Source organism: Odocoileus virginianus, chromosome 9, assembly GCF_023699985.2.
Source record: "Odocoileus virginianus isolate 20LAN1187 ecotype Illinois chromosome 9, Ovbor_1.2, whole genome shotgun sequence".
Taxonomy (NCBI): domain Eukaryota; kingdom Metazoa; phylum Chordata; class Mammalia; order Artiodactyla; family Cervidae; genus Odocoileus; species Odocoileus virginianus.
In genome coordinates, this window is record NC_069682.1 from 56,460,319 (window position 1) to 56,472,791 (window position 12,473).

Genomic DNA, 12,473 nt, shown 5'->3' on the forward strand with positions numbered 1-12,473 from the left:
CTTAGATGTCGAGAGCTCATGTAAAGGGAAAGGGAGATATTTTGAACCAGGAAGCTGACTCTTGTTTTAGAATGGGAAAAAATTGGGGCGGGTTGGTTTTGGTATAGGGTTATAGAAAGTGATGGATGGATAAGGGGTATTGGGGACAGTGGTGGATGCTGGGAGATCCCCACTTTAGGTCAGAGCTCAGTGGACTGAGCCCTGCCTACTTCCAACCTGGCTTGTCTGTCACCAGAGCAACCACATCTGCTGGTGTTCCTGGCCCCCAGTCCCTTCACTCTTCTCCATCCAGTTTACCTGGGGTCACCAGGAATCCCAGGGCTGTAAAGACCAGGAGCAGGAGCTTCATGGCTGAAGGGCTGGCCTGGGGAGTAGGTGGTGGTTTAATGGAGTCAGGGCCCTCAACTGTCATCTGCTTGGAAGCTACTGCCTTTATAGGGTCTACACAATGCCAGGCTCCTGGGCAGTGAACCAGGAGAAGTCTCTGAAACTCAGAACAGACAGGTTAGATCAGAGTATCTAATAGACTGTAGCCTGGATTGATTTATTGAGCACCTGTATTCTAGGCTATTAGCAGGGAGAGAGAAACAGAACAAAGAGTACCCATCTTTGAAACTATCTTCTAGCCAGTGTTGGTGAGGCTATGGGGAAACTTGTGTAATCTTGAAATGTTGCTGGGAGTTTTGCTTTTGTAGAGCAATTTGGCATCAGAGGTCTTAAAAATAATGCATACCTTTTGACTCAGAGACTCTGTTCCTGGGACTTCTGTCTGATGAAATAAACAAGTACACAGAGAGGTTTATCTCAACGTTGTTCAGAGTAGCAGAAAGCTAAAAGCAACCTAACTGATGGTAAAAACAAGCTATGGAAAGAAGATATATACCTAGTATGATTTATCTATAGGAATATTACTTTTTGCCTGTTTCAATATGAATACATGTGTGCTCAGTCATGTCTGATTCTTTGTGACCCCGTGGATGGTAACCTGCTAGGCTCCTCTGTCCATGTAAGTTTTCCAGGCAGGAATATTGGAGTGGGCTGCCATTTCCTACACCAGGGGATATTCCTGACCTGGGGATAGAACTGGCCTCTCTTGCATCCCATGCTTCGGCAGCAATTTCTTTACCACTGAGTCACCTGGGAGACCCCTTCAATATGAATACTCTCATTGAAACGGAGCAGGGCCCTCAGGGGCCCTCTCAGATACAAAGTCCCTCTATTCCCTGCTTCTTAAAAAAATAGTTTTAGTGTCCTGGGCCTTTCCTGAGTTCCAAAGAGCAGGCACAGGCAGCTACTATTTAGGGAAAGGAGGGAATGCAGAAAACACAGGAAAAGCAAGAAAACAAGAAATGTAATGACAATAGTTTAGCAATATAAGAGTCCTAGTTCCTCCTCAAGGGATATGCATAATAATCTAATACATATCTTTGAGAAGTTCTTTGAGAACTAAGATAGACCACACAACATCCCCCAGGCACCCTATCCTGGACTCTTTTGTTGATATTTATTTTGATTAATCTGCCTAACCTTTTCCCAAGGGGTTGTGGGTCAGGTTTCCCATTGTAATATCTGCCTTCCAGATATTAAAATTATACTCTACTGGGGTAAACAGAGAAGACTTGTTTGGGGTCCTTAATGTTGGGGGACCAGCAGGGGGTCCCTTTGTCACCCAACCTTTGGTAGTGCTGCATTAAACCTTTGTTTTAACTCATCCATGTCCATTTTAGTCATTCTGATGTTGGCCAAAATCTTGGTTTTCTCTGGAAACCAAAGCCGAATAAAAATGACAGAGACAGAGTTTACAAAAAATAGAAAGGGGGCTTTAATTCTCAGCCGACGGAGAGGGGAACGTGGTCGGCTCGTGTCTCAAGAACTGTCCCCTCGCTCTGTGAGGAGTCTAGAGGCTTATACTAGGCAAGGGCTTGGCAGTCAGGAATCAGCTGGAAGTCGTGATGAGGAACAAATGTGGTAGGATCTTGATTTCTTCCTCCTGCATTATTTCAAAGACAGCCCTAGACTGGTGTCAGTAACCCAGTAATGGAGTCTGGCAGTTTGGTGACTCAGCAGCCTTCTTTCTGATATGTAACTACAACAGGAAGGGTGTTTGTAAGGGTAAACCCCAGATACAGGATGTGTTTAGCATAGAGTCCAAGGAAAAAATGTGAATTTATAGCTCCTGCAGAGTTAGGGGACAGAAAAGGAAACTTAGTTATAGACATTCAGAGTTAGGAGCAGTTAAAGTAAAAAAAAAAAAGACAAGAAATCAGAACTAGCTCACTGTATTGTTTATTTTTGTTCTCAGGAAAGGGAAAGAGAAAACTCATTCCTCTTTTTTCCTTTTTACTGCAACAATTCTATTTCTTAATAAGAGTCTAAAGACTTCCACCTGCTGGGATGAATCCCAAGACTCTCCTCTTTCTGTTTCCTGTTTGTTTCATTGCTATCAATATTTGCTTTGCTCACCTTATTTTTAAATAACTCTTGAAAATTTTCAATCTTGTTGGGAAGCGTTCCTGGAACTTCTCCTCAGCCTCTCCCCATTCTCTTGTTCCTTACTTGAATGTTTTTATTAGCATCTGTTATACCTATGAGGGGGCTTCCCTGGTGGATCAGCAGTAAAGAATCTGTTGCAGGAAGGGGAACCACTTTCAGGGCCCGAAGCTGGGCTCTTGTCTAACATTCAGAAATGAGTTGTCCGAAGAGACGCATGTGCTTACAAGGCAGGAGACTTTATTGGGAAAGAGCTCCGGGGGTGGGGAGGGGAGAGCAGCAGGATAAGGGAACCCAGGAGAACTGCTCCACCACGTGGCTCACAGTCTCGGGTTTTATGGTGATGGGATTAGTTTCCGGGTTGTCTTCAGCTAGTCATTCTGACTCAGAGTCCTTCCTGGTGGTGCACGCCTTGCTCAACCAAGATGGATGCCAGCGAGAAGGATTCTGGGAGGTGGTTGGACATGTGGTGTCTCCTTTTGACTTTTCCCAAACTCTTCTCGCTGGTGGCTTATTAGTTCCGTGTTCCTTACCAGGACCTGCTAACAGCTCATGCAAATGGTTACTATGGTGCCTGGCCAGAGCGGGCTGTTTCAGTCAGTGTGCTTCCCCTAACAAATCTGTCTGCAAGGCAGGAACCATAGGAGACGTGGGTTCGATCCCTGGGTCGGGAAGATCCCCTGGCGGAGGGCATGGCAACCCACTCTGGTATTCTTGCCTGGAGAATCCTATGGACAGAGGAGCCTGGAGGGTCACAGAGTCAGACACTACTGAAGTGACTTAGGACGCAAGCATACCTGTGAGGGGAAACTGAGACAGCAAATTTGATCTGTTTCTGGTTTTGCAACAAGGTTATATTGGGTGTCCATGTGAAAGGGGCTCCCTGTCAACTACAAATTGGCATTTGCCATCTGACTTTACAAGGATTAAGTCATATGCTGCTGCAACTGACCCATCCCCTGAAAGGAGTTCAGTGTGGAGAGCAGAAATGAAGGACTTTGTGCTCAGGGGAAAGTCTGGCAGAACAGGTCTTCAGATAGTTATTTTCACTAATTAATAAAATGCCATGTAAAGACAGTTCATAGTTGCTTACTTCTTAGTTTTACTAAAATTTTCTGGAAGAGTTTAAGCAGGAAAAGTTTAGCAGGCTAGGTTTAGTTTGCTGTGCTGTGCTTAGTCGCTCAGTCATGTCTGACTCTTTGTGACCCCGTGGACTGTGGTCAATCAGGCTTCTCTGTCCATAGGGATTCTCCAGGAAAAAATACTGCAGTCGGTTGCCATGCTCTCCTCCAGGGGATCTTCCCAACCCAGGTCTCCTGCATTGCAGGTGGATTCTTTACTATCTGAGCCACCAGGGAAGCCCCTGGGTTTAGTTTAGATCTTTTAAACTTTTAGTAGAATTCGCCTGTGAAGCCATCTGGCCCTGGGCTTTGTTTGTTGGAAGATTTTTTATTACAGTTTTGATATAAAATGAATTATGAGAATAGTAACTTAGGAGCTGTGTTTTTGGTTTGGATGGTGCAGAGTGGAATAATATATTTGGGTTGAGAGGACCCACAGCTCACTACAGAAAGGGTAGCAGAGTTTGCCACCCCAAAATATATCTCTTTGACAGAAGGATTACTCTAGGTTGATTATTTTTAAGAAAACATCAGACATATGAAAAGCTCTGAAAACTAAGAAGTTACATTTTTGTAAGAGACATTTACAATTATAAGGGAAATTTTAAGGGTGTTTCCCTGTCTCAGCTTTAATTACCTTTTAGAAGTAGAGATAGCTCATACATATAAAGTATACACAACATAAACAAACCAGAGATCTCATGGCTTTAGTAAAAGCTTAGATATGAACTAGGTATCAAAATATTGATATAAACTTACTAGTTAACAAACAGTCGGAATATCTTAAAGTTTCTTGCTCAGATGATTAAGGCTTACTATCTGTTACAGGGAAGCCTGGCAGGCTGAAGTCCACGAGGTCGCAAAAAGTCGGACACAACCCAGCGACTGAAGAACAGTAATCATCTGTAACGTTTGGCAGTGGGAACAGTCTCAGCAATTTAGATTTAAAATTGCCACTTTTCTTCCCCCCTTGGTCTTTCAGGTCTTGCCTGCTTAATTGGGCTTAGTCTAGGTCCTCGTGGCCTATATTCATACTCTGGATTAGACATTTGTGGGACAAAGGCAGTTGCTTAGTTTTTCAAATAGTTTTGTTGTCTAAAGTTACTAAAATCAGTGGCAAGATTTTTATCAAGCTGAAATGTAATTTACGAAGTTCTATATTTTATAACTTTACAGCTTTAATTTATCACATCTTCAAAGGTTTGTATAAGGCATTTAGCAAAGATCTTTCTGAGTTTATAAATTAAATCAAAGCAAAATCACTATTTTTATTTTATGAGCCCTTGTATGTTAATTCTCAGTTTTTACTTATTTTATATGGCTCAGATTTCCTCAGTACTTTTAGTTAATATTTCCTCAATGCAATTTATATGCCTTATTTATCCCACAATATAATTAAATAAGAGCTGTAACCACCTTATATAAAGCCCATTTAAATATACCAATTTATATATATACTTTAGTTTTCATAAGGATCCAATCAACAAAACTTTGGTCTTAGGGGAGAATTTAGAAGGCTTTTTCTTTTTGTTCCCTATTTTACTTTGCTTTTATATAAAGGGCTCTGGGATCCCCAGAGTTGGATAGAGCTGAGAAAGTCAGGCCTTTTGGCCTAACTGTCCAAAAATAATTGGTAGGATATCTCAGTGTAAATTTTTCTAGTCCCTTAAATATATAACTTAAACTGGGGTAATAGAACAGACTTGGTTAGTTTTTATTGTTGGGGACCAGTCGGGTGTCCCTCTTGGCTCATTAACTTGGGTAGTGTAGTAATATCAAATTGTTTAATCACGTAAATGTCTATTTATCCCATTCTAAGTAATCATCCAAAGAATTTTTTATTCATTTTAGGTAATGCCTTAAAAATATTTTTTTACCTCATTGAAATAATAGCTAGACTATTTTTTTCCCTCCAAGTTGTTTGTTGATATTCTAATGCTCTTATTAGCATCTGTAAGGCCCATCCTGGAATGTGAAGTCAAATGGGCCTTAGAAAGCATCACTATGAACAAAGCTAGTGGAAGTGACAGAATTCCAGTTGAGCTATTTCAAATCCTGAAAGATGATGCTGTGAAAGGGCTGCACTCAATATGCCAGCAAATTTGGAAAACTCAGAAGTGGCCACAGGACTGGAAAAGGTCAGTTTTCATTCCAATCCCAAAGAAAGGCAATCCCAAAGAATGCTCCAACTACCGCACAATTGCACTCATCTCACACGCTAGTCAAGTAATGCTCAAAATTCTCCAAGCCAGGCTTCAGCAATACGTGAACCATGAACTTCCAGATGTTCAAGCTGGATTTAGAAAAGGCAGAGGACCCAGAGATCAAATTGCCAACATCCGCTGGATCATCGAAAAAGCAAGAGAGTTCCAGAAAAACATCTATTTCTGCTTTATTGATTATGCCAAAGCCTTCGACTGTGTGGATCACAATAAACTGTGGAAAATTCTGAAAGAGATGGGCATACCAGACCACCTGACCTGCCTCTTGAGAAACCTGTATGCAGGTCAGGAAGCAATAGTTAGACTGGACATGGAACAACAGGCTGCTTCCAAATAGGAAAAGGAGTATGTCAAGGCTGTATATTGTCACTCTGCTTATTTAACTTGTATGCAGAGTACATCATGAGAAATGCTGGGCTGGAATCAAGATTGCTGGGAGAAATATCAATAACCTCAATATCTGAGTCCAACTCTCACATCCATACATGACTACTGGAAAAACCATAGCCTTGACTAGATGGACCTGTGTTGGCAAAGTAATGGTTCTGCTTTTTAATATGCTGTATAGGTTGGTCATAACTTTTCTTCCAAGGAGCAAGCATCTTTGAATTTCATGGCTGCAGTCACCATTTGCAGTGATTTTGGAGCCCCCCAAAATAAAGTCTGTCACTGTTTCCACTATTTCCCCATCTATTTGCCATGAAGTGATGGGACCGGATGCTATGATCTTAGTTTTCTGAATGTTGAGCTTTAAGCCAACTTTTCCACTCTCCTCTTTCACTTTCATCAAGAGTCTCTTTAGTTCTTCTTCACTTTCTGCCATCAGGGTGGTGTCATCTGCATATCTGAGATTATTGATATTTCTCCTGGCAATCTTGATTTCAGCTTGTGCTTCATCCAGTCCAGCGTTTCTCATGATGTACTCTGCATATAAGTTAAATAAGCAGGGTGACAGTATACTCCTCTCCCGATTTGGAAGCAGTCTGTTGTTCCGTGTCCAGTTCTAACTGTTGCTCCTTGATCTGCACACAGATTTCTCAGGTGGCAGGTAAGGTGGTCTGGTGTTCCCATCTCTTTCAGAATTTTCCACAGGTTGTTTTGATCCACACAGTCAAAAGGCTTTGGTATGGTCAATAAAGCAGAAATAGATGTTCTTCTGGAACTCTCTTGCTTTTTCGATGATTCAACAGATGTTGGCAATTTGATCTCTGGGTCCTCTGCCTTTTCTAAAGCCAGCTTGAACATCTGGAAGTTCATGGTTCATGTACTGTTGAAGCCTGGCTTGGAGAATTTTGAGCATTACTTGACTAGCGTGTGAGATGAGTGCAATTGTGCGGTAGTTGGAGCATTTTTTGGGATTGCCTTTCTTTGGGACTGGGATGAAAACTGACCTTTTCCAGTCCTGTGGCCACTGCTGAGTTTTCCAAATTTGCTGACATATTGAGTGCAGAACTTTCACAGCATCATCCTTTAGATTTAGAATGGCTCAAATGAAAAAAATAAATAAATAAATAAAATGGCTCAACTGGAATTCTGTCACCTCCACTAGCTTTGTTCATAGTGATGCTTCCTAAGGCCCACTTGACTTCACATTCCAGGATGTCTGGCTCTAAGTGAGTGATCACACCATTGTGGTTATCTGGGTCGTGAAGACCTTTTTTGTATAGTTCTTCTGTGTATTCTTGCCACCTCTTCTTAATATCTTCTGCTTCTGTTACGTCCATACCATTTCTGTCCTTTATTGAGCCCATCTTTGAATGAAATATTCCCTTGGTATCTGTAATTTTCTTGAAGAGATCTCTAGTCTTTCCCATTCTATTGTTTTCCTCTGTTTCTTTGCACTGATCACCAAGGAAGGCTTTCTTCTCTCTCCTGGCTTTTCTTTGGAACTCTGCATTCAAATGGGTTTATCTTTTCTTTTCTCCTTTGCCTTTTGCTTCTCTTCTATTTACAGCTATTTGTAAGGCCTCGTCAGACAACCATTTTGCCTTTTTGCATTACTTTTTCTTGGGGATGGTCTTGATCCCTGCCTCCTGTATAATGTCATGAACCTCCATCCATAGTTCTTCAGGCACTCTGTCTATCAAACCTAACCCTTTGAATCTATTTCTCACTTCCACTTATAATCATAAGGGATTTGATTTAGGTCATACCTGAATGGTCTAATGGTTTTTCCTACTTTCTTCAATTTAAATCTGAATTTGTCAATAAGGAGTTCATGATTTGAGCCACAGTCAGCTCCCGGTCCTGTTTTTGCTGACTGTATAGAGCTTCTCCATCTTTGGCTGCAAAGAATATAATCAATCTGATTTCAGTGTCGACCATCTGGTGATGTCCTTGTGTAGAGTCTTCTCTTGTGTTGTTGGAAGAGAGTTTTGTTTATTGATATGGCAGGACATATTTTCATTTCACACTGACAACATTAATTGCTGGCAAGGATCTGAAGCAAATAGAAATCTCACCCATTGCTGGTGTTGACCTAAAACTGTTAGAGGAAGCACTGACTGAAACCAGCTGCCCTGGCCACGGGAGATAGTAGCCACTTTCATGAGTTACCTTCAAAAGGAGGTCCTGGTAAAGAATGAAGAACTAACAAGCTACCGCCAAGCAGAAAAATTGGGGATAGGTCAAAAAGAGAGAGGAATCTCCAGTCCATTTGTCCTGCCAACCTCCCAGAATCCTCTCTGGAATCCATCTTGGCTGAACCATGCACACGACCAGAAAGGACCCTAAGTCAGAGTGATTGGCCAGAGACAACCTGGAAATCAATCCAATTACCATAACACTCAAGGCTGCAAGCCTCATGGGCAGAGTAGTTCCCCTGGGTTCCCTTACTGCAACAAAGCAATAAAACAGCCAGTTGTCTTACAAGCAAAATGGGTTTATTCAGGAACAGCAAAGAATTACAATGTGAGATGCATAAATCTATCGCAAACCACAGGCAAGTCCAGAGAACAAAAGTAGAGAAAACATTCTTTTATAGAGAGGAAGGGGGAGTTGAGAGAGGCTGTTAAAATCATTTGTGGGAGTAAACTGGGCACTGAAAGGCCACTGAAAAGCATAGTGGCTTTTTCATTGGCTGAATAGTGACAGTTTTTTCATTGGTAAGGCTATAGCCAGGCAAGGAGAAATTCTTTCCTTTTCCTATTGGGTAGTAAAGTAGTAAAATATTAACTTTCTTCTGTTGATAATGCATTTAACCTTGAGTGGTAGAGTATGAGACCTCCCCCTTCTGACCTCCCGACTCCATTTTGCAAGAGGTTTCCATTGATTCATTTTCAGGGGTGGCAATGCAAAATGCCACAGTCACTCTGGAAAATAGTTTTCAGTTTCCTTTAAAGTTAAACATACCTTTACCATAGAACCTAGCAGTCTTACACCTGGGTATTTACCTTAGTGAAATGGAAACTTCTAATAACACAAAAATCTATAAAGAAATGTTTTTAGCAACTTTACTTGTGTTAGTCAAAAAACTGCAAACAAACCAAATGTCCTTCAGTGAGTGAAAGGATAAAAAACCAGTATTAAATGTCTAGAATATAATACTATTTAGCAGTAAAAAGGAATGTATTATTGATATTAATGTATTTGGGAAACTTGGATGAATCTTAAAGCCATGTTAAATGAGAGAAGTCAGCCTCAAACATTCCATTTTTGTGATATTCTCAGAGAAGGCAAAACTACAGGGATGAAAAATAGATCACTAGTTGCCAGGAGTTATGGTGCAATTAGAGTTTGAATACAAAGTGGTATATTTTAGAGTGATGAAACAATGTCCTGTTTGTGGTGATGGTTGCATGAATCTAAAGATGTTAAAATTCATAGAATTGTACACTGAAAGGAAAAACAGCCAAATTTACTCCATGATATTAATAAATTATGGACTTCCCTGCTGGCTCAGATGATAAGGAATCCGAGAGAATCTGCCTGCAATGTGGGAGACCTGGTTTCAATCCCTGGGTTGGGAAGATTCCCTGGAGAAGGGAACAGCTACCCACTTCAGTATTCTGGCCTGGAGAATTCCATGGACTGTACAGTCCATGGAGTTGTAAAGAGTTGGATATGACTGAGTGACTTTCACTTCACTTTTTATAATAAATTATAGAAAATAAATAATTGCATCATCCTATACTTATTGTTCTTCAGCTTCCTTTTTAAAATTTAACATGCCTAAGAGCTCTTTTCATATCCAAAAATATAGATCTTCATTATTTTTTTCTAATTTTATATAACTTTATATATATGAACATACAGTGGTTTAGTTAAACCCTATTGATGAACCCTATTGGGGCTTCCATCATAGCTCAGTAGGTAAAGAATCTGCCTGCAGTGCAGGAGACCCGGTTCTATTCCTGGTCGGGAAGATCTCCTGGAGAAAGGAAATGGCAACCCACTCCAGTATCCTTGCCTGGAAAATCCCATAGACAGAGGAGCCTGGTGGGCTGCAGTCCATGGAGTCGCAAAGAGTTGGGCACGACTGAGCAACTAGTACTTCCTATTGATGAACATGTATTTTACTTTTCCTATCTTTTCTTTTTACAAACAAAATGGGAGAGATTATTTCAAATATCTGTTACTTCAAACAGCTTTTCTATTTGTGGGTATGCTATCAATTCAATACACACTTTACCTGTTTATATTAGGTCAAATATTTAAATAATTCCCAAGTCAAATCTTCAACACAGGATATATTCAGAGAAGTCTAGCTTCTTTTAAAAACCTCTCCTCTTTTCTCATTTCTTCCTCTTCCCATAGATGGCCATTTAAAATTTTTCCTTCCATTTAAAAACAGATGTACATAGTGCTTTTGTTTCTGTCTCTCCTTGCCTCCATCACTCTCTGCTCAATATGGAGAATTTCAGGTTACTTAAGATTATTGAAGTGAGGAACAAGACAGCAGCAAAAGCCAGAGGCAAAAACTTCTTGCCTGAAGGATGGGGACATGCCTGGGGAGAGTGCAGTGGGGTGGGTAGGACAGAGCTACCTGTGTTACTTGCCTGGAGCTCCAATATTTATTAGACTTCAGATGAGATCTGAAGTTGGGCAGTGGGCAGATGATAAAGCAGAAAGCTCTGCCATCAGGTCAAACAGATTTGGTTAGTCTGTCTAACTGGCTACTGGGTAAACTTACTGAGTACTCATAGAATATCTAGAAGATTAGCTCCCAGTCTTTGAAAATGTGCCTTCTAGCTACTTGGCAAAGGGGAAGCAAAACAGGGACAGCTCTGTACTGTTCCTGTGATTCTGACTTGATACAATTTACTTTAGAGAGCAGTTTGTTGATAAACATCCAATCTCCAAAGCAAAATTAAACAAAACAAAACTATGACAAACCTAGACAACGTATTAGAAAGCAGAGAGATCGCTTTGCTGACAAAGGTTATTATTCTAAATTTAAAGAAACAGCTACCATACAGCTTTATTTTCTAAATCTTCAAGTTAAAAGCATATACTATCTTGAAGGTGTCTTTTCTGGTTGTGAATGCTTACCATAGATTTGCTGCAGTAATCTTAATATAAAATCTTTTGTCAGCTAGATAGCCAAATGTAGCTGTTCCAAAAGCAATGATAATCGCGTGATCCTTTCAACTCCTAGTGTTTCCCAGGTGGCTCAGTGGTAAAGAATCCACCTGCCAACACAAGAGATGCAGGAGGCGTGGGTTCAATCCCTGGGTTGGGAAGATCCCCTAGAAGAGGAAATGGCAACTCACTCCAGTATTCTTGCCTGGAAATTCTCTCCTCCCATGGACAGAGGAGCCTGGCAAGCTACAGTCCATGGGGTTGTGAAGAGTAGCACATGAATGAACACAATTTAACCCATATGCTGGAATTTGAAGTCAAACTCCAATTTGTGCAAAGTGTGTGCACAGGGCACTGAGCACAAAGGGACTCATTTATTTTCACCCTAAAATAGAAACTTTTGGTATTTATTAGTAAATTCAAACCCAGTTTGTGTGTAAAAATTCAAATTGTCTGACAATTATTAAACAAATTGTTCCATGCTTATTGCTAAAAGGCAATAATAGTAAAAGCTATGCATTCTGTGGCTTTTATTCTCAGAGTTAACAATAAACAGTCACATCTTACTATGAAAGTGAATGAAAAGTGAAAGTCATTCATCTCCTCACATCTTACTATAACTTTATATAAACTGATATCTTCGATTTAAGTATACAAATTCTACTAAGATTACTCAATTTTGCTTAGTGACAAACCCAGAATGAAGGCAGAGAGGCTTGGAGTCTTTTAAGAGGCATCTGTTGTTCCTACCTTTAATTTTTACCCAGAGCTCAGCAAGAAGGAGGAAAAGGATATCATCTCTCTCTCTTACTCTTTTCAGTATTTATTTTTATTTATTTATTTGGCTGTGCTGGGTCTCAGTTACAGCATTTGGGATCTTCGATCTTGGCTGCAGCATGCAGGACATTTAGCTGTGGCGTGTGAACACTTAGTTGTAGCCTGTGGGATCTAGTTCTGTAATCAGAGACTGAACCTGGGCTCCCTGCTTTGGGAGTGCAGAATCTTAGTCACTGGGCCATCAAGGAAGTCCCAATACCATCTCTTTATGACTCACTAGTCAGCTTGAGCTGCTATAACAAAATACCATAGGTTGGGTGACTTTAACAACAGAGAGGAATTT